The following is a 25,411-nucleotide window of genomic DNA, read 5'->3' as shown; positions in this document are numbered from 1 at the left end:
TCTTTTAATAACTAAGAGTATAAGTTCCCACAATAAAATTTACTTTTTCTGTATTCCATTTCAATCAGTGTTGTGGTCAAGGATAAATCTTGGCCAGGTGTGGTGGTTCATGCCTGTAATCCTAGCACCTTATATATTTCTAGGAATTTGTCCATTTAATCTAACTAATTCTGTAGCATATAGATCAGGCGTCCCCAAACTACGGCCCAAGGGCTGTATGCGGCCCCCTGAGGCCATTTATCCAGCCCCCGCTGCACTTCAGGAAGGGGCACCTCTTTCATTGGTGGTCAGTGAGAGGAGCACAGTATGTGGCGGCCCTCCAACAGTCTGAGGGACAGTGAACTGGCCCCCTGTGTAAAAAGTTTGGGGACGCCTGATATAGATGCTCACAGTGTATCCTTATGATTCTGTTTACTTCCATAAAGCCAGTAGTAATGTCCTAACTTTCATTACTGATTTTATTTGCATTCTCTCTTCTTTCTGGGTCAGCCTAGCTAATAGCTTGTCAATTTTATCTTTAAACTAACCAACTTTTGGTTTTATTGATTTTCTCTATTGTTCCTCTACTCTTTATTTCACTAATTCCTGCTCTACTATTTATTAATTTCTTCCTTCTGCTTGTTTTAGGTTTGTTCTTTTCCCAGTATCTCTTTTTTTTTTTTCTTTTTTTAGACAGAGTTTCACTCTTGTTGCCCAGGCTGGAGTGCAATGGCATGATCTTGGCTCACTGCAACCTCCACCTTCTGAGTTCAAGCGATTCTCCTGCCTTAGCTTCCTGAGTAGCTGGGATTACAGGCATGCCTGCACCAGCACGCCTGGCTAACTTTGTATATTAAGTAGACACGAGGTTTCTCCATGTTGGTCAGGCTAGTCTCGAACTCCCAACATCAGGTGATCTGCCTGCCTTGTACTCCCAAAGTGCTGAGATTACAGGCATGAGTCACTTCACCTGGCTTCTTTTCCCAGTATCTTAAGGTAGAAGGTTAGCTTAGTGATTTGAGATTTTTTTTTTTTTTTTTTTTTTTTTTTTTGAGATAGAGTTTTGCTCTTGTTACCCAGGCTGGAGTGCAATGGCACGATCTAGGTTGACCGCAACCTCCGCCTACTGGGTTCAAGCAATTCTCCTGTCTCAGCCTCCCTAGTAGCTGGGATTACAGGCACACGCCACCACGCCCAGCTAATTTTTGTATTTTTAGTAGAGACGGGGTTTCACCATGTTGACCAGGATGGTCTCGATCTCTTGCCCTCGTGATCCACCCACCTTGGCCACCCAAAGTGCTGGGATTATAGGCGTGAGCCACGGTGCCCAGCCAAGATCTTTTTAAAATAGAGGTATTTCCCCCTATAAATTTGTAAGTACTGCTTTAACTATATTCCATAAGTTTTAGCATATTGTATCTTCATTTTCATTCCTCTCAAAGTATTTCATAATTTCCCTTGTGTTTTTTCTTCTACCTAATGGTTATAAGGAATCTATTCTCATGAAATTATTGATGTAAGCTGCTAGCACTGACACTGAGAAGCCGGAACTTCTTCTCTACTGAACAGTATCTAAAGCTTCCTTTGATCAATACTCACCAAAATGATTTTAGAATTCTGAATGGGCTAAAACTTACAATGTGAAAAACACTGCCCTAAAATAATCTCAACATGGGGCACAGCAGAAGTGAGGAAAGACTAATGGGAAACCATATAAGTAAAAGTGGTCCTACAGAATGGAAGAGGAAATCTTATATAACAATGCAAACTTAGATTCCCCCAGGGACCACACAGGAAATATAGCCAGTAGAACTAGCAATGGTCTCCTCTCAGGTAATATAGAGAGGGCACGGTCCACCTTAAGACATTCACTTTCATTAAATAAATGTATATATTAAAAACACAAAAAAGCCTGGCCAGACAAGAAAAGATACTCTGCTGGCTGTTATTTACCTCATGGGTAGCCAGTTTGGAATTGATATAAGTCCTGCAGGTTGAATCTGATCAACTCTGCATAAACTTTAAAGGACCCATCAGCACAAGAGATCATGTATGGGATGCCACTACCAAAAACATTAAAACTGCAAACAGGAAAATCATCCAATCGCCACTGCTGCTCTCACTCCACCAGCTAAAAATGCTTTGAGCCCAATGTTAAAATGTCTTGACTGCCCTATGGAATCAAGAACTGGTTTTACAGTCTGCTCCAAGCATTAACCTTTATTTTCTTTTAGTATCCTCATTCTAGTCTATGTTCTTTTTTCCCTTTGCAGATCTCTTACCTCTTAATTTCTAATCTAAGACTTCTACTATAGCTATCAATCCAGCTCGTTTGTGAAACTTCTTGGGAAGTTTCACAAACGCAGGGTATGTGGAGACTGACCAGAATGGTATAAATAATACTTCAAAAATGAACACATCTAATTTGTAAACCAAATATAAATTCCTAAGCCCCTCAACAGACTGAATGGACCCTCTCTTGGGGATCCCAGAGAAATCTGTTAACGGAATCACAGCAAATGCAGAAACACATCTTTTTTTTTTTTTTTTTTTTTGAGACGGAGTTTCGCTCTTGTTACCCAGGCTGGAGTGCAATGGCACAATCTCGGCTCACCGCAACCTCCGCCTCCTGGGTTCAGGCAATTCTCCTGCCTCAGCTTCCTGAGTAGCTCGGATTACAGGCACACACCACCATGCCCAGCTAATTTTTTGTGTTTTTAGTAGAGACGGGGTTTCACCATGTTGACCAGGATTGTCTCGATCTCTCGACCTCATGATCCACCCGCCTCAGCCTCCCAAAGTGCTGGGATTACAGGCTTGAGCCACCGCGCCCGGCGCAGAAACACATCTTATCTGAACTTCCCTCATCTGACTAGAACAGAACTTTACCACAGTCAGCTGCTACAAACCTCCTGCTCTGGGAAGATCTCCAGTGAGGTTGGTGATTGACCTTGGGTACCAAAGCATTAAAAAAAAAATGTAAAAAAATCCTCATTAGAGGCTTCCATCTTACGAATCCAACACAAACACCCTTATTAATCTGGTATATAAACCTTCACCTCTTCTTTGGAGAGCTACCCCTCTCTTAGAGTAGTGCCATATGCATAATAAACATTACTTCTGTTAATCTGCCTATTGTCATTTAAGTCACAGGCCCCCTAACAATTTGGATTTAAGTCGGTGGAAGAAAGGTTTTCTTCTTCTCAACAGTAACATCATTGGGTCTGGTTGTCTTTCTTTCCCAGTATGATGGATTCCTGTCACCAAAGACTTTGTCTTTCCTCTTTGTCTCCAAGGCACTTAACTCAGTGTCAGGCTCATAGTTTGTGCTTGATGAACCCATAATCAAAGAATTACTGTCCCATGATCCTTAGCGCAAAAAATGATCAGAACCACCATCGTCTTCTCTGGGCTTCCACTGTACTTAGAGTTTCACACTTTTTTCTATTTTACAGTGTGTATCTTGTCCCCACTGGAATAACTGCACTGGAAGTCACTTTGGTTGATAGTCACTTGGCTGTGTACTGCAATCTCCTGTAACATTTACAAAATACTGATGCTTGGGACTTGCCCTGGAAATTGCAATTTTATTGGCCTCAATTTGACCCTGTTTTATTATCATTTTTAAAAAACTCGCTGGTCTCAAAAAAACAAAAAACAAAAACTACACACTATATCTAATATGGTGCTAGACACACAGTAACCAATCACATTTGTTTATTTTTTATTTTATTTTTGAGATGGAGTCTCACTCTGTCACCCAGGCTGGAGTGCAGTGGTGCAATCTCGGCTTACTGCGACCTCCGCCAGCTGGGTTCAAGTGATTCTCCTGCTTCAGCCTTCCAAGTAGCTAGGACTACAGGTGCATGCCCAGCTAATTTTTGTCTTTTTTTTGCTTTTCTTTTTGTTTTTTGAGACAGAACTGCTGACTTCAGGTGATCCACCACTTTAGGTGCCCAAAGTGCTGGGATTACTGGTATAAGCCACCACACCTGATGCAACCACATTTGTTTTTTTTTTTTTTTTTGAGGCAGAGTTTCGCTCTTGTTAACCCAGGCTGGAGTGCAATGGCGCGATCTCGGCTCACCGCAACCTCCGCCTCCTGGGTTCAGGCGATTCTCCTGCCTCAGCCTCCTGAGTAGCTGGGATTATAGGCATGTGCCACCATGCCCAGCTAATTTTTTGTATTTTTAGTAGAGACGGGGTTTCACCATGTTGACCAGGATGGTCTCTATCTCTTGACCTCGTGATCCACCTGCCTCGGCTTCACATTTGTTTATTAAAGGGATAGGCTAAAATGAAGGGACTGCTAATTAAGTACTATCTGTATCTCTCAAGCTCAGGACAGTATTCTTGAAAAGAGTATTTATTTATTGTACATATCTAGCAAACATATTTCTCAAAATTAAAATTAATTCTAATTAAAATACACAGAGGCCAGGCATGGTAGCTCATACCTATATAATCCCAGCACTTTGGGAGGCCAAAGCAGGAGAATTACTTGAGGACAGGAGTTCAAGACCAGCCTGGGCAACATAGTGAGACCAGGTCTCTTAATTAAAAAAAAAAAAAAAAAAAAATTAGCCAGATGTAGTGGTGCACACGCATAGTCCCAGCTACTCTGAAGGCTAAGGCTGTAGTGAGCTATGATCACATCACTACACTCCAGCCTGGGTGACAGTGTGAGATCCTGTCTCTTTTTCTAAAATAAATAAATAAATATAAAACAGAGCCTTCAAAATTGATTTTTAATTAGCAGCTCTATCATCACTATAGTTCTGTCATTAATTATGGAAGACACATACAAAGAATCTGTAAATAAAAACTAGCCAGTTGAAAAATTGAATCTCTCACTAAGTAATACTGAAATAACAGCTAAAATAAACCAGAAATCTCATATAATGCTTTTTCCAAATTTAGAGCTGAGGGCAAGCCTTAGGTGTTTGTTTTTTTTTTTTCCTGGCAAACATGCCATTTTTCATGTACCTTTAAAATTAATTCCCAAAGTATGAACAAGTATCTATAAATGAAAGTAAGTAACTCAAACAAAAAAAATTAAAGGATAAACAAATGTATAAGCAGAATATGTAAATATTTAAGCAGAATATACAGCATTACCCTCTATTCCAAAAGACAACCCTCTCAAAACGTGTTTGAGAATATGGCTTTTTCGGGCCGGGTGCGGTGGCTCAAGCCTGTAATCCCAGCACTTTGGGAGGCCGAGGCGGGTGGATCACGAGGTCAAGAGATCAAGACCATCCTGGTCAACATGGTGAAACCCCGTCTCTACTAAAAATACAAAAATTAGCTGGGCGTGGTGGCACGTGCCTGTAATCCCAGCTACTCAGGAGGCTGAAGTAGGAGAATTGCCTGAACCCAGGAGGCGGAGGTTGCAGTGAGCCGAGATCACACCATTGCACTCTAGCCTGGGTAACAAGAGCGAAACTCCGCCTCAAATAAAAAAAAAAAAAAAAGAGAATATGGCTTTTTATCCACCACTCGAGGGCACAGATAAAGGCCCCAGAGGGAAAAACACGGCCAAACCTAAGCCTGACCCATTCGTATTCTGTACAGGCTGGGCTGTTGCTGGGTCCACTTTAGAGCAGGACTGACAATATTAGTTTCCTACCCCAGCAGGCAGACCCCGTGCTCTTACAGAAGACTGACTGTGACCCTTCCAACTCAGACTCACTGTGATCCATCCAGGAAACAAGCAAGTGCCTGAGGTATAGAGAAATCAAATTTGTCCTGGGCCTAGAGACCACAGCCGGCCTGGGCCAATGGCTGTCTGCAAACCTTGGGACATACTGCTCACTTCACCTTCCTGAACTTTCCTTCTGTCTCTGAAAAACCTAACTCAACTCAGGCCATGGTTTTTGCTCATCAAGAATGACTGCTCCGTGATCACTAAAGTGCTACCACCTGCACTTCAGTGTCACAAGGTCCTCCCCTGCTGACATTTGGAATAGGCTGGTCTGGATATTGAGGATGGTGGACTCTCCTTTGCAACAATCTTTGTATAAAGCCGAGGGGAATGGGAATCTGGAGACAAAGGAAGTCATCCTGGAGTGGTTAAACAAAGCCTTTAATCTTTAAGGACAAAGAGGTTCTTCTTTCAAGACCTAAACCAAATTCTTAATTGAATAAACAAATGGGTAGGAATTTCTGGCCTCAATAAATCACTAAGTTGAATGTAGCAGTAGATCATATTTGGCAGTAAAGACCAAAAACCAGAGTCTGGCCTAAAGGGCTGTTCCTACCTGTGGTATCAGTTCACAGGTTTAGGGGCAGAAGCTGGACACAGGGTGCATGCTGTCCTGGGAGCAGGAAACAGGCAGCAGGAAGGTCTGCAGAGAAATGGGGACAGGAAGGCAGGGAGGGGCCGCCCCACTGACCCCCAGCTCTGGTGACAGAATACATTCTACATTTTTTATGGCCCATAGTTTTTAAACATTCTGGGTTTTCAGCATTGATTGCCACTGTTTGCTATTCATGACTCATAGTCTAAAAGGTTGTACATAAGCCATATGTTATAGACAAAAAACTGAGGCTTGTGTACAAGATGCACTATCCACTGGAACCAGACAAGGCCATCCTTCCTGATGGCCGTGATGAGGACACTCTTGGTTCACCACTTACACAACCACAGGATCCCAAATGAAGGGGGAAAGACAGTGACACCAACAGAAATCTGACAAGCCAAACTATTAAGTGCAATAAAATCCTATACAAGATAGAATTGTTATAATTATTTTTTAATGTTATTTTAGAAAAAAAATTAACTTGTCTGGTTTCCTTAGCTTTCGACCATCATACCTACCCCAATCACGTCTATCCCTCCTCTTATCTGATTTTGCTTTCTTTTTCCTATTTTTCTTCTCTTTCTGTGCTTTCTGAAGAGATACTCAGGTATAATTAAACCACTTTGAACAACAAACACATTATTTCCTAAGAAGTCTGAACTGTCAATGACTTTGTATTTGAATCAGGAGACAGGAAAAGTAAAGGTACAATCACCCTAGAGGCGCTCCACTCTCAAATAATGCAGTACATTCCTGCTAAGCAACAGTGGGGTGTTCTGGGCATCACTGGATTTACTGGTGCCACAAGGTGCATGTGCACACTTGGAGTTTTCCATCTTGACGACCTGCAGGCAGAATGACACTTAATGCAGCCCCTCAAGACAACAAGGGCAATTCCATTCCCTAATATTGCCTGTCAAAGGAAAATATGCAGACAACAAATGAAGATTTTAAAAAACAAACCCTGTCCCCAGTTTTAAGGACAATATAGAAGAAGAAAAAAAAAAGAATCTAAAAACCTTTCTGTTGCCACTTCCCCCTTTTTGTTTTACTCTAACCATTTACCATTTCCTGCTAAGAGTAAAACATTTTCTTTGAGGAAATTTAAAGGGGATTTTTTTGTTGTTGTTTTGTACTTTAATTTCCCATACTGCATTTGACGAAGTATAAAGAGCATTTTTAAAGAAAAAAATGTTTCACTGCATGCCACCAAATAAAAGTTGTCATTTATATTTCAGAAGGCTGACTTCCATTTGCAGTCTTTGAACTGTGAAACTGGGCCAATAATAGAAGGCACTGATGGGCAGACTACAGAGAGTCCTTCCCTGAAAGAACGAAAGCCAATCTAACAACCCAAGGAGCCCACAAGATCTTCTGTATTGACAAAGCCTGTTTCTGCTGATGCAGCTCCTGTGCTTGGAGGTGACGAAGAAGGCATACCCTAAGTGTGCTACATAGAGCCTTCCCATCAAACAACATCTGTAAAACTGCAAGGGAAAAAACACGCCCAGGGTCAAGCCTTCATGGTAGCTCCTCTAGGACTCCATTCTCACACGTGAGATTGCTGAGGTTTTGCTTCCCACAAGGGCCATCGGGCTTCTTAGGTTGTCACATATCAATAACACTTGGTGCCTACAAGAGGCTCTTCTATTAGTTCAGCCAGGAAGATGGCTACCTGTCTGCTTCCCGAGGTGGCAGATGGCTTTCTCATGCATTGCTCTTGCACACTTTTCTGGTGGGGAGGGGGTCCCTCTGTGGACATCCCTTGGATTGCATAACTCGGAAGTGTGGGCCTGCAGGGCCTTGCTGAACAGCAGCTAGCTAGGGAGTGTAGCAGAGGTGCCGGTGTTCCTGCTGCCGGTTTGACAGTGATCTCCTTTTCCTACTGTCCAGGGTAACTGAACAACCTGCCCTGATTCCTCTGATAGGGAAGACAGTGCTGGGCCCTCCGTCTGAGGACATTAAAAGCTCTGCGGAGCACTGTAGCAGAGTGGCAGGGGGAAGGGGTGGTAGAAGGGTCTCCGGAGCATCTGACTGTGTTGGAATCTGCCCTAATGGGCTGCTGTGCATATAAATGAGGCAGGAAGGGAAATGCTTAGCGAGGCGTGTATCTCGAATGAGGACTGGGCAGTGAGCAGCACAATGAGGCTGCACAGTGCAGCGGCTGGCCAGGAGCTCAAGGCCAGCCTGGACAGTGTAACAAGACTCTACTCTCTACAAATGAACAAAGAAAGACACAATAAACTCAACTAAATAGGTCTTCTCAGAGGTTGGGGAAATATAATTAGAAGGCCTGATATTTTCTTCCCAGACCCCAGCGACTCTGTCTCGGGTCAATGCCCCCACAACCCCACCAAGGGCCTCTAAAATTGAGCCAGGACCCTGTGCCCCATGCTGCTGTCCCCTCTCTAGCGCTTGCTCACCCAACCCTTGACTATCTAATGCCTTTCAGTCTCTCGCAGACGCCCCAAATCTTCTGCCCCCTCCAGACATAAGCTTCACTGCTATTCTTCAAAGTCCCCTGGCCACCCAGCCTAATCAGGCTCTCTCACCATGTCTGTCAGACTCCTCTTTTCCCTTCAGTCTGCAACAAAACATTTATCTCTACCATCATGGACAGAATCTCTCCCCACAAATAAGTACTACAGCTCTTGCTGATGCTCTATAACCAGTGTCCAGAACTTGGATGTTCAAGAGGCACTGGTAGAATGAAGTCTGCAGTTTCTATCACGAACCACTTTCTCATGAGGTAGAAAAACTGGTTCTGTACGATAACTCGATAACACGAGTTTCTTAAACAACTTGGACTATTGAAAATATGTTCAAGGGGAAGTAAGAGTTTATTACAAATTTTTCAAGATTCAAGTGATAGAAATATTACACAACATACATATGAAAGGCAAACATCACACAAATTTCATTCTCATGCATCAACTTACAGACATCAATAATAATATCACCCAATGGCCAGATGCAGTGGCTCACACCTGTAATCCCAGCACTTTGAGAGAACAAGGCAACAGGATCACTTGAGCCCAGGAGTTCGAGACCAGCCTGGACAACATGGCAAAACCCTGCCTCTACAAAAAATACAAAAATTAGCTGGGCGCCATGACACATGCCTGTAGCTCCAGTTACTCAGGAAGCTAAGGACTGCAGTGAGCCAAGACCATGCCACTGTACTCCAGTTTGGGTGACAGAGTGAGACCCTGTCTCAGAAATAGTAATAATAATAATAATAATAATAATAATATCATCTCATGAAGGCAGGAGTGGGGGAAGTGGCCACTGAAACACTCTTGGGTAGGAGGGCAAAACTTCCTAATCTTGTTGGAAGTCACCTTGGCAACAGTTTCAAAATTTTAAATATTTATACTCTTTGACCCATTAAATCCCAAATTATCCTAAATAACTGGGCACTTTTAACAAAGGAACAAAAGTTAGACATAAGAAAGTTGCGGGCCGGGCGCGGTGGCTCAAGCCTGTAATCCCAGCACTTTGGGAGGCCGAGGCGGGTGGATCACAAGGTCGAGAGATCGAGACCAACCTGGTCAACATGGTGAAACCCCGTCTCTACTAAAAGTACAAAAAATTAGCTGGGCATGGTGGTGCGTGCCTATAATCCCAGCTACTCAGGAGGCTGAGGCAGGAGAATTGCCTGAGCCCAGGAGGCGGAGGTTGCGGTGAGCCGAGATCGCGCCATTGCACTCCAGCCTGGGTAAAAAGAGCGAAACTCCGTGTCAAAAAAAAAAAAAAAAAGAAAGAAAGTTGCTAATAACAGCAAAAAGCACTGGGAAGAAGCCAACTGTCCATCAATAGGAAGCTGATTAAATAAATAATAAGCCCATTTAGTACAAGGATGCTGGGAGCACATCATGTAAGATCTTTACTGGCAAAGTCAATGATTATTCCTCTAAAATTTCCCTTAAGTCATGATATGCTGCAGGGAGGAGTTTCTTCCTGCTACCATTCCACCAACTGCTGGTCTATACTCAAGGGCAAGAGTGAAGTTTGTGAAGGCCTCCTAACATTACTGCCTGTTTTCTAACTGGTCTGCATTTTATCCCTCTTTGCTTCTGTATAAGCAGGCTAGCACCATCACCTGCATACCTCAGTATGCGTCAAAACACAGTGAGTACCAGGAAGAGGCAACAAAGATGCAAACTGCATATCTGTAGGCCTTGGGATAGGAGCAGGCAGGAGACCTGTGCAGAGTGCATAGCGTGGCACTCCAGGCTCATGTGGACTTGGTCCCCTTGTCCACACCAGCCACCCCCCCAGAACACCCTTCAGGGTCAGACAGACAGTACTGTGCCACAACAGTTCCAAGGGAGGTCTAAAACAACGAGATAAGCAGGTGCTACGTAGTCATTCAAAGCAATGCCCTCTCCTTGTGAAGACCTGGATGAAAATCCAGAATATAGTGGTTTTACAGCTTATAAAATAGTATGTAAAAATACAAAATATACAGGTGTATACACAGTGTGAAAAGTTATAACCAAAACCTTAACAACAGTTACTGTTAAATTAATCTGGAATTATTTTAGCACGTATGAGATGACAAAACTATTTTTACCCAAACAACTACACAATTACCCTAGCATGTATTAATGATGCTTCCTTTGTAAAAAACAAAAAAAATTGCATATAACATTTCTATTTCACTGCTTCTTCTATGCCTTTTTAAAAATCAGAATAACATGCTGTTCTAATCATTGTGGTTAATGACAAAATATCTCGTATTATCCTCTAACTGACATATAACTTTTGGGGGGGGGGGCGGGGTTAGAGTTTCGCTCTGTCATCCAGACTAGAGTACAGTGGCACGATCTCAGCTAACTGTAACCTCCATCTCCCAGGTTCAAGCGATTCCCATGCCACAGCCTTCCAAGTAGCTGGGAACTACAGGTGTGCACCACCATGCCTGGCAAGTTTTTGTATTTTTAGTAGAGACAGGGTTTCACCATGTTGTCTAGACTGGTCTCAAACTCCTGACCTCAAGCGATCCTCTTAGCCTCCGAAAGTGCTGGGATTATAGGCGTGAGCCACTGTGCCCAGCCAAGAACTTTTTATATTAAGGATACTAAATCTTTGTCTGAAACTTTATAAATATACTTTAAAAATATTTTCCTCTATCATTTGTCTCTATTTTGTTTAGGATTTAAAATTAAGGATCATTTTTAATTTTTATGTATTTTTACTCTATTCATCTTTTTTCTTTTTTTTTTTTTTGGAGATGGAGTTTTGCTCGTTACCCAGGCTGGAGTGCAATGGCACAATCTCGGCTCACCGCAACCTCCACCTCCTGGGTTCAAGCAATTCTCCTGCCTCAGCCTCCTGAGTAGCTGGGATTACAGGCATGCACCACCATGCCCAGCTAATTTTTTGTATTTTTAGTAGAGATGGGGTTTCACCATGTTGACCAGGATGGTCTTGATCTCTCGACCTCGTGATTCACCCGCCTCGGCCTCCCAAAGTTCTGGGATCACAGGCTTGAGCCACCGCGCCCGGCCTCTATTCATCTTTTTCTTTATGGTTTCTGGATGTTCTCCTCTGTCCTTGAGACTGGGTAAGTATTCTTCTTTTTCTTTTAGGGCTTTATACTTTATATTCAGTCTCTCTGGAATTTATTTTGGTATACAGTGGGATGTAGGTTTCTAAATTTCTGTATCTCTAAATAGTTACCCAAGCAATTCTTTGTCTCCCAGGCTGGAGTGCAGTGACATGATCTTGGCTCACTGCAAACTCTGCCTCCTAGGCTCAGGCGATTCTCCTGCCTCAGCCTCCCGAGCAGATGGGATTACAAGTGTGTGCCACCATGCCCAGCTAATTTTTGTATTTTTAGTAAAGACGTGGTTTCACCATATTGACCAGGCTGGTCTTGAACTCCTGACCTCGTGATCTAACCGCCTCAGCCTCCCAAAGTCCTGGGATTACAGTTATGAGCCACCGTGCCCAGCCACATGTTACATTTTTATGTTTGAGGCTAAAGATGGTAGGTGTAACTGTTTCACATCTTAAAACCCCACTAAAATGACAGTAAAATTTTAGAAGAAAATAATTGCACAGTGGTCAAGAATGAGATGAGAGACCACATTAGAAGCTGGAAAACAGAAGGCCAGAAATGAAGGTGACCGGTCCAGAAAAGTCCGAAACCAGTATCGGGGAAGACAAGGCACATGAACCAACAGCACCAGGTACCTGTGGCGGGAGATCAGGTGGAAGTCAGAATCAGAAAGAAAACTAGAAAAACCCCTCTGGGGCTTCTATCTCACTGAACAGAGTGGGGCCACTGCCCCAATCCATCAAGAGACTGAAGATTTATTCTCTGCAGAGGGTAAAGCATAGAAGGATTGGACTATGAAAGGCCAGATACACTAAAAGCAGAAGTATGTTAAAGTTTAGAAAGCAGTGTGGAGAACCCCTAACCATCTTCCACAGCTCTCAGAGAGCTGGAAGCTAGAGGCAGGCCATGGTGAGCTTAGCAGCAAAAGATACAGGGCCCACTGCCCTGCAACCCCACACTATGTGGCTGCTGAACCTCTCTAGTCCTTGGTCCGCACTGAAGCTTGCCACAGAATCCCCATGTTCCCAGACTCACTCACACCCATGTACTTCCCTAGATGGGAAGCTGAGGCTGAACGACCCCAGGCAGAACTGCATGAAGTCTATTTGAAAAAGGAACAATACCTTTTCAATGTTGTATGTTCTCATCTAATAACAATCTTTCCACTTAAATATCATTTTATGTCTCTTAAGTAAAGTTTAATCATTTTCTTGACAAATGTTCTATGGTTTTGTTGTTGTTTTATGAGAGTCTCACTCCCTCACCCAGGCTGGAGTGCAGTGGTGCAATCTCAGCTCACTGGGATTACAGGAATGTGCCACCTCACCCAGCTGACATTCTACATGTTTCCTTTTATTTTCTTTTACCTGCCTCCCTTCAACTCCATTCTATATATTTCTAATGTAATTCTTAAATTTGTATTTTGTTGTTGCTGTTGCTACTGTGAAGTCAGAGTTTATCCTGTTTTCATCTTTCTAGCCCCCTGGTTATTGGTACATAAGAAAGCTATCAATTCGTCTATTTATTTTGCGTTTGAAAATCTTATGCCTAGGTGCAGTGGCTCACACCTGTAATCCCAGCACCTTGGATGGCCGAGGTGTGTGGATCACCCAAGGTCAGGAGTTTGAGACCAGCCTGGCCAACATGGTAAAAACCCATCTCTACTTAAAATACAAAAAAAAAACCAATTAGCCAGGAGTGGTGGCACATGCCTGTAATCCCAGCTACTCCAGAGGCTAAAGCAGGAGAATCGCTTAAATCTCGGAGGTGGAGGATGCAGTGAGCCAAGATCGCCTGACTGCACTGCAGCCTGGGGAAAAGAGTGAGACTTTATCTCAAAAAAAAAAAGAAAGAAAGAAAAGAAAAAAATCTTACGGAACTCCAAGAGTTTTGAGAATTTTTAGTTGATTTTTTTTTTTTTTTTTTGAGACGGAGTTTCGCTCTCGTTACCCAGGCTGGAGTGCAATGGCGCAATCTCGGCTTACTGCAACCTCCATCTCCTGGGTTCAAGCAATTATCCTGCCTCAGCCTCCCGAGTAGCTGGGACTATAGGCACGCGCCACCATGCCCAGCTAATTTTTTGTATTTTTAGTAGAGACGGGGTTTCACCATGTTGACTGGGATGCTCTTGATCTCTTGACCTCGTGACTCACCCGCCTCGGCCTCCCAAAGTGCTGGGATTACAGGCGTGAGCCACCGTGCCCGGCTTTAGTTGATTTTTATTGGAGCTTTCCAAGTAGAAAGTCACTGTAAGCAATGGCAATTCTGACTCCTCCTAGTGCTCGCTTCGGCAGCACATATACTAAAATTGGAACGATACAGGGAAGATTAGCAGGGCTCCTGCACAAGAATGACATGCAAATTCGTGAAGCGTTCCATATTTTTTAAAAATAATTTTTTTAATTAAAAAGAAAAAGAAATTTTATATAAAAAATTCTTGACTCCTCCTTTTTGTATGATTATCTTAACTATTTCTCATCTCATAATGTCTAGAACATTCAGAGTATTTTACAGTAGATGTGACAACATAAATAAAGTCCTGTTTCTTTGTTTGAATTTCCATTCATTTAACAAATATTTATCAAATATTCACTAGGTGCCAGGCAGTAAATAAAATGATTGACATTTTACTTTTCATTATAATAATGGTTGATGAGATGGAAGCCTTTAATCAAGATTTAATTTTAAGGCCGGGTGTGGTGGCTCATGCCTGTAACTCAGCACTTTGGGAGGCTGAAGCAGGTGAATTATCTGATGTCAAGAGTTCGAAACCAGCCTGACCAAGATAGTGAAACCCTGTCTCCACTAAAATAAAAAATTAGCTGGGCGTGGTGGCGCATGCCTGTAATCCCAGATACCTGGGAGGCTGAGGTAGCAGAATCACTTGAACCCAGGAGGCGGAGAGTCAAGATCACACCACTGCACTCCAGCCTGGGCAACAAGGGCAAAACTCTGTCTAAAAAAAAAAATTAATTTTAAATGCAATAGGTGGCCAATTTGTCAATGAATCATTATAATATGAAGACACACACAAAAAAAACCTTTAAATAAACGAACATAAGTATCTGCATTATCATCCGGTTGAGAATCTCTAAACCAGGCGTCCCCAAACTTTTTACACAGGGGGCCAGTTCACTGTCCCTCAGACCGTTGGAGGGCTGCCACATACTGTGCTCCTCTCACTGACCACCAATGAAAGAGGTGCCCCTTCCTGAAGTGCAGAGGGGGGCTGGATAAATGGCCTCAGGGGGCCATATGCAGCCCGCGCTGGCCAGCCGTAGTTTGGGGAACGCCTGCTCTAAGCCCTAGGGCTCCCTATGCTGAGAATGCAGCAGGAAAACCTCCTCCTCCCTACGGTATCCCATAGGCCTGTTCATCAGGACAGATCACATGCCCCAGGACCTGCCTTCCTGCCTTCTGGGTCAAGGACACACTGAAACTCTACTAAACTAGTTCTCAAAATCATTCCCCTTCCCTTTTTATTTAAACAAAACAAAAAATCATGATAAGGCAATATTCTAGAAATTTATCTTCAGATGACAAACGTGCCTTAGTCCATTTTCATGTTGCTATATTAGAAATACCTGAGGCTGGGCCGGGCGTGGTAGCTCACACCTGTAATCCTAGCACTTTGGGAGGACGAGGTGGGTGGATCACCTGAGGTCAGGAGTTCAAGATCAGCCTATCCATCATGGTGAAACCCCATGTTTAAAAATGAAAAAGAAAGAAATACCTGAGGCTGGATAATTTATAAAGAAAAAAGGTTTGTTTTGGTTCACAGTTCTGCAGGCTGGGACAAGAAGCATGGTGCCAACATCCACATCTGGTGATGGCCTCAGGCTGCTTCCACTCAGGGTGGAAGGCAGGGGAGCCGGTAGGCAGAGATCAGAAAGGACGGGAGGGAAGGTGCCAGGCTCTTTTTACAGGAATTTAAGAGTCAGAACTCACCCATTCCCTTAAGAGTAGCACCAAGCATTCATAAGGAATCTGCCCCCTGCGGAGACTCAGACACCTCCAACCTCCAGCCAGGCGCCACCTCCAACATGAGGATCAAATTTCAACATGAGACTTGGCAGGCCCAACAAACCATATCTAAACCATAGCTAATGGGCTACAGAGCTATTTTGTGGTATTTCCTGTTCCCAAAACATATGGCACTAAATTGACACATAGAAATGCAAATTAAACCATGAGGTTCCATTTTCACCTATATTATTGGTGAAGAAGAATATAAGAATACTGACAACATGAAAATGGTAACTGGGCAAACACTCTCACACTGCCAATGGAAGCTGCTCTCTTGACTCTGAAGAACTGAACATACAGATTAGGGGCTCAGGACCTGAGGTGGAGATGGCTAGGAGACCATCAAAACCTCGTACTGTCCCTTCTCTACTGAGTGTAGAGCTGGGGATGGGAATGGCTGCCCAACTCGGGGCTACATTTCCAAGCCTGCCGTGGAGGCAGGAGGAGCCAACTGAGTAGTTCTCACAAATGCAACGTAAGGCCTCATGTGGCTGGCTGCTGGTAGTGACTTGGTATAGCAGCAAGTGTTATCCTAATTAATGCAAGATTATACTCTACGTGCTCATTTTTGTTTCTAGCTTAACAATTGCTTTAAAAAAAAACATGTTTACACAGCTCAAAAAATAAAACAAAGTCACACTGCCAATTTGTCACTATGCACCCTGTCCCCATCATGCCCACAGATAAGCATTTTTATTTGCTGTTTATCCTTCCAGTGTTCCCTTACACGAATACATGTACATGTTCTCATTCCTTTTTCTCATAAAAAGGTAGTATTGTAAACTGTTTAACACCTTGTTTTTTTTTTCCTATCAACAAGACATCCTACTTTGGAGGCCAAGGTGGGCAGATCACCTGAGGCTGGGAGTTCAAGACCAGTCTGACCAATATGGTGAAACCCTGTCTTTAAAAATAAAAATAAAAAATAAAAATAAAAATAAAGAAAAAATAGAAACAAGATATCCGCAAAATTTCTCCACATCAATCCTTGCCTTTTTTGCAGCTCCCAACTGGGTCAGCATAACATAGGTTATTAAGCCAGTCTCCCATTGCTGGACAATCAGGAAGTTTTCAGCAATCAGTGCTAAAATCAATTACTCTGTACATACCAAATTTTGTATGTACAGGTAAGACAGTCTTAGAATGGAAACCACCAGCTCAAAGAGTAAATGGATCTAGATTATTAAAAAAGTATCCTCCCAAATCCTTGCTTCCCTCAGACCTCACTAATGAAGTGGTTGTCAAAGATGCATTTTCTCCAATCCGATAGGTGAGAAATGGCATCTTGGTGTAGTTTTGACTTTCATTAATTAATAGTGTTGGCCATGCGCAAGGGCTGAGGATGAGAGGATCGCTTGAGGCTAGGAGTTCAAGATCAGCATGGACAACGTAAGTTTCTACAAAAATTTAAATATTAGCTGAGCATGGTGTTGTGTGCTTGTATTTCCAGCTACTTAGGAGGCTGAGGTAGGAGGACTGCTTGAGCCCAGGAGGTCAAGGCTGCAGTGAGGTGAGATCACACCACTGCACCCCAGTCTGGGTGACACAGTAAGATCCTTCTTTAAAAATTAAATAAATACTGCGGGATATTTTTGAGATGGAGTCTTGCTGTCACCAGGCCAGACTGCAGTGGTGAGATCTCGGCTCACTGCAACCTCTGCCTCCTGGGTTCAAGCAATTCTCCTGCCTCAGTCTCCCAAGTAGCTTGGACTACAGGCATATGCCACCATGCCCAGCTAATTTTTTGTGTATTTAGTAGAGACGAGGTTTCACCATGTTGGCCAGGAGGGTCTCAATCTCTCGATCTCATGGTCTGCCTGCCTCAGCCTCTCAAAGTACTGGGATTACAGGTGTGACCCACCACGCCTGGCCAAAATTAAATAAATATTGTTAAGCATTCTTTCACATATTGAAGGATTCTATTTCTTTTTCAACGAATTATGCTATCTTTTGCATATTTTTCATTGGACTTGGAACTTTTTTCAATTCCTAGAAATTCTTTATTATTACCTCTTTATCTGTGAGTTTCAAATATTTTTGTCATTATTTATGTAATGCAGATTTTTTTCATATTATCAAATCAAATTTAAGTCATCTTAATAGAATTTGGATTCTGAACAGCCGGGTGCGGTGGCTCAAGCCTGTAATCCCAGCACTTTGGGAGGCCGAGGTGGGTGGATCACGAGGTCAAGAGATCGAGACCATCCTGGTCAACATGGTGAAACCTCGTCTCTACTAAAAATACAAAAAATTAGCTAGGCATGGTGGCGCGTGCCTGTAATCCCACCTACTCAGGAGGCTGAGGCAGGAGAATTGCCTGAACCCAGGAGGCGGAGGTTGCAGTGAGCCGAGATCGCGCCATTGTACTCCAGCCTGGGTAACAAAAGCGAAACTCCGTCTCAAAAAAAACAAAAAACAAAAAACAAAAAACAAGAATTTGGACTCTGTTAGAGAGCGCTGTCTGAGCATGGTGGCTCACACCTGTAATCCCAGCACTTCAGAAGGCTGAGATAGGTGGATCACAAGGTCAAGAGATAGAGACCATCCTGGACAACAGGGTGAAACCACATCTCTACTAAAAATACAAAAATTAGTTGGACATGGCAGCATGCGCCTGTAGTCCCAGCTACTCAGGAGGCTGAGGCAGAATAATTGCTTGAACCTGGGAGGCAGAGGCTGCAGTGAGCTGAGATCACACCACTGAACTCCAGTCTGGTGACAGAGTGAGACTCTGTCTCAAAAAAACAAAGCGGGGGAGTGGGGGCTGGGCAAAGTAGCTCACATCTGTAATCCCAACACTTTGGGAGGCCAAGGCAGACAGATCACAAGGTCAGGAGCTGAAGACCAGCCTGGCCAATATAAAACCCAGTCTCTACTAAAAACACAAAAATTAGCTGGGTGTGGAGGCAGGTGCCTACAATTCCAGCTACTGGGAAGGCTGAGGCAGGAAAATTGCTTGTACCCGGGAGGCAGAGGTTGCAGTGAGCTGAGACCACGCCATTGCACTCCAGCCTGGGCAAAACAAGAGCGAAACTCTCTCAAAAAAAAAAAAGAGCTCTCCTCCATTTCAAGACTTCAGAATTTCACTCCTATTTTCTTCTAGTACATCTTGGTTTCTTGTTTACATTTACCTCTGATCCATTTGTACAAGGATCCTGGTTTACAGGGTAAGATAGGATCCAGATTTATTTTATTTCAAATGCTACCCTATTGTCCCCAAAATCTTAATTAACAATCAAAATCAACCCTGACTACACTCAACTGTTACTCCAACTTCACCTCAAATTAAACTCCCAAGTCCATTTGGTCTATTTCAAGAATCTCTGTCCTGTCACACTGGCCTGTTATTCCCAAGCTGAGCATTGCAGCATGGACCAGACTCCACACAACTCTCTTCCTCAGAGGCTCATGGCACTTCTGGTCATTTTTTTCTTTTTTAAATATACCCCTGATACAAGATCTCTGTATATTTTTTCATCTGAACTTCAGAATCAGCTTGTATTGAACCAGAGAGAAACAGATAGGCATTTTTAAATTTGGAATTCTGTTAGATGAATAATCTGAGGAATGTTTTTTGAATTTGTCTTCTCTTTACACCTTATAATCAATTGCTGTTGTTTGTATACAAGAAAACTATGGATTACAGCACACAAATTTTACATCTCTTTAATAGGGGATAGTGCATCCATACACTGAGATGACATGCAGTCATTAAAAAACAAAAAATGAGTGTTCATACGGTGACATGGGAGGGGGCAGAAAAGGCTTATAGTTTCGTGGGAAGAGGGATCATTCATATAAAGGAAGGGGAAATAAGGGACAGAGAATTTGCCACAAATATTTCAGCAATTTTAAAAATTTTACACATTTTCCCCAATTTTTTATTGTAGTAAAATATGCATAACAAAATTTACCATCATAACCATTTCCACACATACAGTTGATTGGCAATATGTTCATACTGCTATGTAATCATCACCACCATCCATCTCCATAACTCTTTTCATCCTGTAAAGCTGAAACTCTGTACTCATTAAACAGTAACTCCCATTCTCCACCCCCAGCTCACAGCAATCACCATTACACTTTCTGCCTCTAGTACCTTGACAACTCTAGTGCCTCATGTAAGCGGAATCATGCAGTACTTGTCTTTTTGTGACTGGCTTACTTCACTTGGCATAATGTCTTCAAGGTTCATTCATGCCATAGTGTATTTCAGAAATTCCTTCCATTATACAGATATACCAAGTTTTTCTTATCCACTCATCCGTGGATGGACACCATCTGGGTTGCTTCCATGTTTTAGCTATGGTGAATAGTATGGCTATGAATATGGGTGTACAAATAAATGGCTCTTAGAGACCCTGTTTTCAATTATTTTTGGTAGACATCCAGAAGTGCAGCTGTTGCATTATATGGTAATTCTATGTTCAATTTTTAAAGAGACAGCCATGTTTTCCACAGTTTCTATACCATTTTTATTCCCACCAACAGTATGCAAGGGTTCCAATTTCCCATATCTTTGCCAACAGTTATTATTTTCTTTTAAAAAAATTATTAGCCATTTTTGGACAGGTGCAGCGGCTCACACCTGTAATTCCAGTGCTTTTAAAGGCTGAGGTAGGATTGCTTGAACTCATGAGTGTGAGACCAGCCTGGGCAACACAGCCAGACCCTCTCTCTACAAAAAGTTTAAAATCTAGTTAGGTGTGGTGGCATGCACCTACAGTCCCAGCTACTCAGGAGGCTGAAATGGGAAGACTGCTTTAGCCAGGGAGGTCAAGGTTGCAGTGAGCCATGATTGCACCACTGTGCTCCAGCCTGGGTGACAGAGAAAGACCGTCTCAAAATTAAAAAAAAAAAAAATCCATCCTAATTGGTGTGAGGTGGTATCTCATTGTGGTTTTGATTTGGACTTCCCTAATAATTAGTAATGTTGAGCATCTATTAATGTGCTTATAAGTATCTATCTGTCTTTAGAGAAATGTCTCTTCATTTCCAGGCCATTTCTGAATTGGTGTTTTGTTGTAAAGTTTTAAAAGTTCTCTATACATTCTAGATAAAGTTAAAATGCAGCAACAGCTACCAAATCTAAGAGGTCTAAAGAACAACAGTTTTTCTTCCTCTAGCTATGCATCCAGCACAGGTCGGCTGGAGTTCTACTAAACACAGTTATTCAGGAACCTGTCTTGCAGAAGCTCCACCACTTTGCAATGCTGCCACCTCCACACAAAGCTTTAGGGTTTGCTGCAGCAGGGGCAGAAGGCACGAAGGATCACACACCTGCTCTTTATTTATTTATTTATTTATTTTTAAAGATGGGGTTTCACCACGTTGGTCAGGCTGGTCTTGAACTCCCGACCTCAGGTGATGCGCCCGCCTTGGCCTCCAAAGTGCTTGGATTGCAGGCGTGAGCCACCATGCCCGGCCACACACCTGCTCCTAACCACTTCTTCCTACAGAAGCAACATTTCACTTCCATTCAGATTGTGAGACCGCGTCTCAGTTCAAGAAGGTAAGGTCCCAAACCAGGAGTGCCAGTGAGCACAGATATAAATAGCTACATATGGATGCACAACGTATGAAGTAAGCCATTTTATAACTTCACACTGGAAGAACTTGCTTTTTAAAGGAGCTCTGGCCAGGCATGGTGGCTTACCCCTGCAATGCTAGCACTCTGGGGGACTGAGGCAAGAGGATCACTTAAGGCCAGGAATATGAGACCAGTGTGGGCAGCACAGCAAGACCCTGTTTCTCTGTCTCTGTTAAAAGAAAAAGAAAAAGAAAAAAAAGAAGAAAAAAACCCCTTGTAGATGTTTTGTTAACAAAGGACTATTTTTTGTTTTTGGAGATGGAGTTTTGCTCTTGTTGCCCAGGCTGGAGTGCAGTGGCACAATCCTGGCTCACTGCAACCTCCACCTCCCAGGTTCAAGCGATACTCCTGCCTCAACCTCCCAAGTAGCTGGGACTACAGGCATGCAACTCCATTTTTAGACATAAATGGATTCTTGCCCTTTGTTTTTTCCTATCTGGAAAGACTGGGCTTCCAGGTTATTTTCTTTCTTTTTTTTTTTCAAAAGACGGGGCTTCACCATGTTGGTCAGGCTGGTCTTGAACTCCTGACCTCAGGTAATCCGCCCACCTTGGCCTCCAAAGTGCCTGGATTACAGGCGTGAGCCACCGTGCCCGGCCTCCAGGTTTGTTTTTTTTTTTTTTTTTTTTTTTTTTTTTTTTTTTTGAGACAGAGTCTCACTCTGTTGCCAGGTGCTAGGCTGGAGTGCAGTGGCACAATCTCGGCTCACTGCAACCTCCACCTCCTGGGTTCAAGCAATTATCCTGCCTCAGCCTCCCGAGCAGCTGGGACTACAGGCGCATGCCACCAGGCCCAGCTAATTTTTGTATTTTTAGTAGAGACGGGGTTTCACCATGTTGGCCAGGAGGGTCTCGAATTCTTGACCTTGTGATCCAACCGCCTCAGCCTCCCAAAGTGCTGGGATTACAGGCTTGAGCCACTGTGCCCGGCCCAGGTTATTTTCTTAAAGAAATACACACAGCCACTGTAGCAATTCCTACTTAAATTGATTACAGTGGACACAAACACACCCTTCAATGCTTTCAGTGCCTCTTGGCACTGACCGTGGGGGTTCCCCTGAATCACAATGACGCATCAGATTTCCCATGCATCCCAATGATTGCTGGGGTGCACAGGATTCCCTAGAGGCCTTGCTTCCCTACACCTTCAGCTGGCACCCAGAGCTTCCCAGGCATGACCAAAGCTCTGGGGGTTGAAAATGCCAAGCCAACACAGGGGCCACAGAGGAGGCCACCAACCCCAAGAGAAGGCCCTGTGGAAGGCTTGTGCTCTTCAGAGGCCCACCCCCTCAAGCACAGCTGCGGAGTCACCAATGCTGTCAGAGAAGGAAAGCAATGAGCTGGTGAATAAACTAATTTCTCTCAAGTGACACTTGCTCAGTATTTTTAATCAGTAATAATTTCCCCTTGTAATATTCAGAATGTATCAGAGAGACAGCCCTAAGTAGTGGCAGGAGAGCACAGTGATTAGAGCATGAATGCTGGAGGTGGCATAGGTCTGCCACCCGGATGGCTGTGTGACCCTGGGCAAGCTACTTAAATATCCATGCCTTCGCTTCCTCATCTTTGAAAAGAGGGCAACCCATCAACCTCATGAGGCAGCTGTAAGCATTACATGAATTCGTACATGTAAAGAAACACATAAGGAAACAGAATCTGGTACACAGTCCTCAACCAATGTTATTTTTATTTTAGTTTATTTATTTATTTTTGATATGGAGTCTTACTCTGCCCCCAGGCTGGAGTGCAGTGGTGGGATCTCAGCTCACTGCAACCTCTGCCTCCTGGGTTCAAGAAATTCTCCTGCCTCAGCCTCCTGAGTAGTTAGGGCTACAGGCGCACACTGCTAAGCTCAGCTTTTTAAAAAAATTTTAGTAGAGACGGGGTTTCACCTGTGTTACCCAGGCTGGTTGTAAACTCCTGACCTTAGGCAATCCGCCCACTTCAGCCTCCCAAAGTGCTGGAATTACAGGCGTAAGCCACCACACCCGGCCCTTCATCACTTATTTTTAATTGTTCTGCCTTTACTGTTCTACATCCTCTTCCTTCCCTCCCATCATGAGCAAGCACTAACTTACCAGAAGCTATTTCTGAAAGACACTGGGGAGTCCAGAAAGAACAGGAGTGATCACTTAAATAGGAAGATTCCTATTTAAAAGGTTTAGCAAACACATCCTTCTTACTCTGGAGAGACCACAGACTAAGATACGGACTGGCAATCACAGTTCCTACACAAAAGCCCCCAAGGTATGTCTGTGTCCCATCTTGTCCCCACAAGCAATGCATACCTCATGGTGTGGGACACTGGTACCAAGCTGTTTTATCTGGGTAGCAGCCCTGCACTGGATTTCACTGTGGCCGGCCCTTTGAACACTGCTTCCAACCTGGAGGCAGCAGCAGGCTGTAAAGCACAGAAATGCCTGAATTTTAAAAGCAAAAACTCCTGGTTATGAAATGCTTAGTAATCATCTTGACTGCTTCATCTTCAACCCTATTCATCTCTCTTCAGGAGTGATGCCTCCCAACATACCACTCCCTGCTTCCTGACACTCCCCAAAAGAACTGGTTCCTAGATTTTTATGTTTCATGAACCAGTAAAATGTTCTACAAAATGGGGACTGACCTAGTATTGCCAAGTTTTTATTTTGCCAAGTTAAGAATCTCGGAAACTTGATAGGAAGGCCACTGTCTCAGGGTTCAGCCATTATACAATGTTACCTTCATGCCAGTTCTCTACATTTATTTTCTCATTTCCCTGCCTGACAATAAAAAAGTAGTCCAAAATACTGTGGACCACAAGTTGGTCTCAAACTCCTTGGACACAAGTGATCCGTCTGCCCCAGTCTCCCAAACTGCTGGGACTGCAGGCATAAGCCACAGTGCCTGGCCCCCTAGATTTCTAATGTGAAAACTAAAGTCATCAATTGAAGGCTTTTTTGTGTATTTTCCTCAAGCATGCTTTAGGGGCATACATATGTCTTCATTTTCATTCTGTGAGTTACTTGTAATTTCACTTGTTTTCTTGTTTTTTAAGAGATGGGATCTTGCTCTATCAACTCAGGTTGGAGTGCAGTGGCACCCTCATAGCTCATTGCAGACTAAAATTCCTAGGCTCAAGCAATCCCACCACCTTGGCCTCCCAAAGTGCTGGGATTATAGGCATGAGCCATCACACCTGGGCTTTAACATTTCTTAAAGCATTGGTCTGCTGATAATGAATTATCTCAGCCTTTATTTCTTATTTTTTTTATTTATTTATTTTTATAGACAGGGTTTCATCATGTTGGTCAGGCTGGTCTTGAACTCCCGACCTCAGGTGATCCACCTGCCTTGGCCTCCAAAGTGCTTGGATTACAGGCATGAGCTACCATGCCTGGCCTAACTTTTCTTTTTTTTTTAAGAGACAAGGTCTTACTCTGCCACCCAGGCTGAAGCGCAGGCTCCACCTTCTGAGCTCAAGTGATCCTCCCACCTCCCAAGTAGCTAGGACCACAGGTGCAGACCACCATGCTCAGCTAATCTTTTATTTTTTGTAGAGATAGAGTCTGCAAAACATAGCCAGTCTAGCTATGTTTTCCAGGCTTGTCTGGAACTCCTGAGCTCAAGTGATCCTTCCGACTTGGCCTCCCAAAGTGTTGGGATTGCAGGTGTGAGCCACCATGCCTGGTCCTCTTTCAGCTTTTTTTAATATCTGAAAACTTTTACTATTTTGCCTTTGAAGATACTTTGGGGGTAGGAGGAAAAACAACATAAAAAGGTATTTTCACCTGGTAAAGAACTTTAGGCGGGTAGCTTCTTCTTTCAGAACAGTCATGCAAACTGCATAATGGCATTTCAGTCAACAATGGACCACTTACACAATGGTTGTCCCATATGATTATAACAGAGCTAAAAAATTCTTACTGCCTTATATCATGGCTGTAATATCATAATGCAAGACATAACT

The 25,411-nt window shown here is 43.3% G+C and overlaps 1 protein-coding gene and 1 non-coding gene across 3 annotated transcripts in view; one reads left to right on the top strand and one right to left on the bottom strand.

The window, feature by feature from the left end:
• ABHD12 (abhydrolase domain containing 12, lysophospholipase) overlaps window positions 1-25,411 on the bottom strand; it is a 90,967-nt gene that overhangs the window by 47,404 nt on the left and 18,152 nt on the right. The gene's annotated exons all lie outside the window — the stretch shown is intronic.
• LOC120367949 (U6 spliceosomal RNA) lies at window positions 14,126-14,232 on the top strand. The gene has a single exon (XR_005582189.1). It is a non-coding gene; the product is annotated as a U6 spliceosomal RNA (small nuclear RNA).

The sequence above is a fragment of the Saimiri boliviensis genome, chromosome 9, assembly GCF_048565385.1.
Source record: "Saimiri boliviensis isolate mSaiBol1 chromosome 9, mSaiBol1.pri, whole genome shotgun sequence".
Lineage (NCBI taxonomy): Eukaryota > Metazoa > Chordata > Mammalia > Primates > Cebidae > Saimiri > Saimiri boliviensis.
This window is presented reverse-complemented; position numbering and strand designations above follow the sequence as displayed.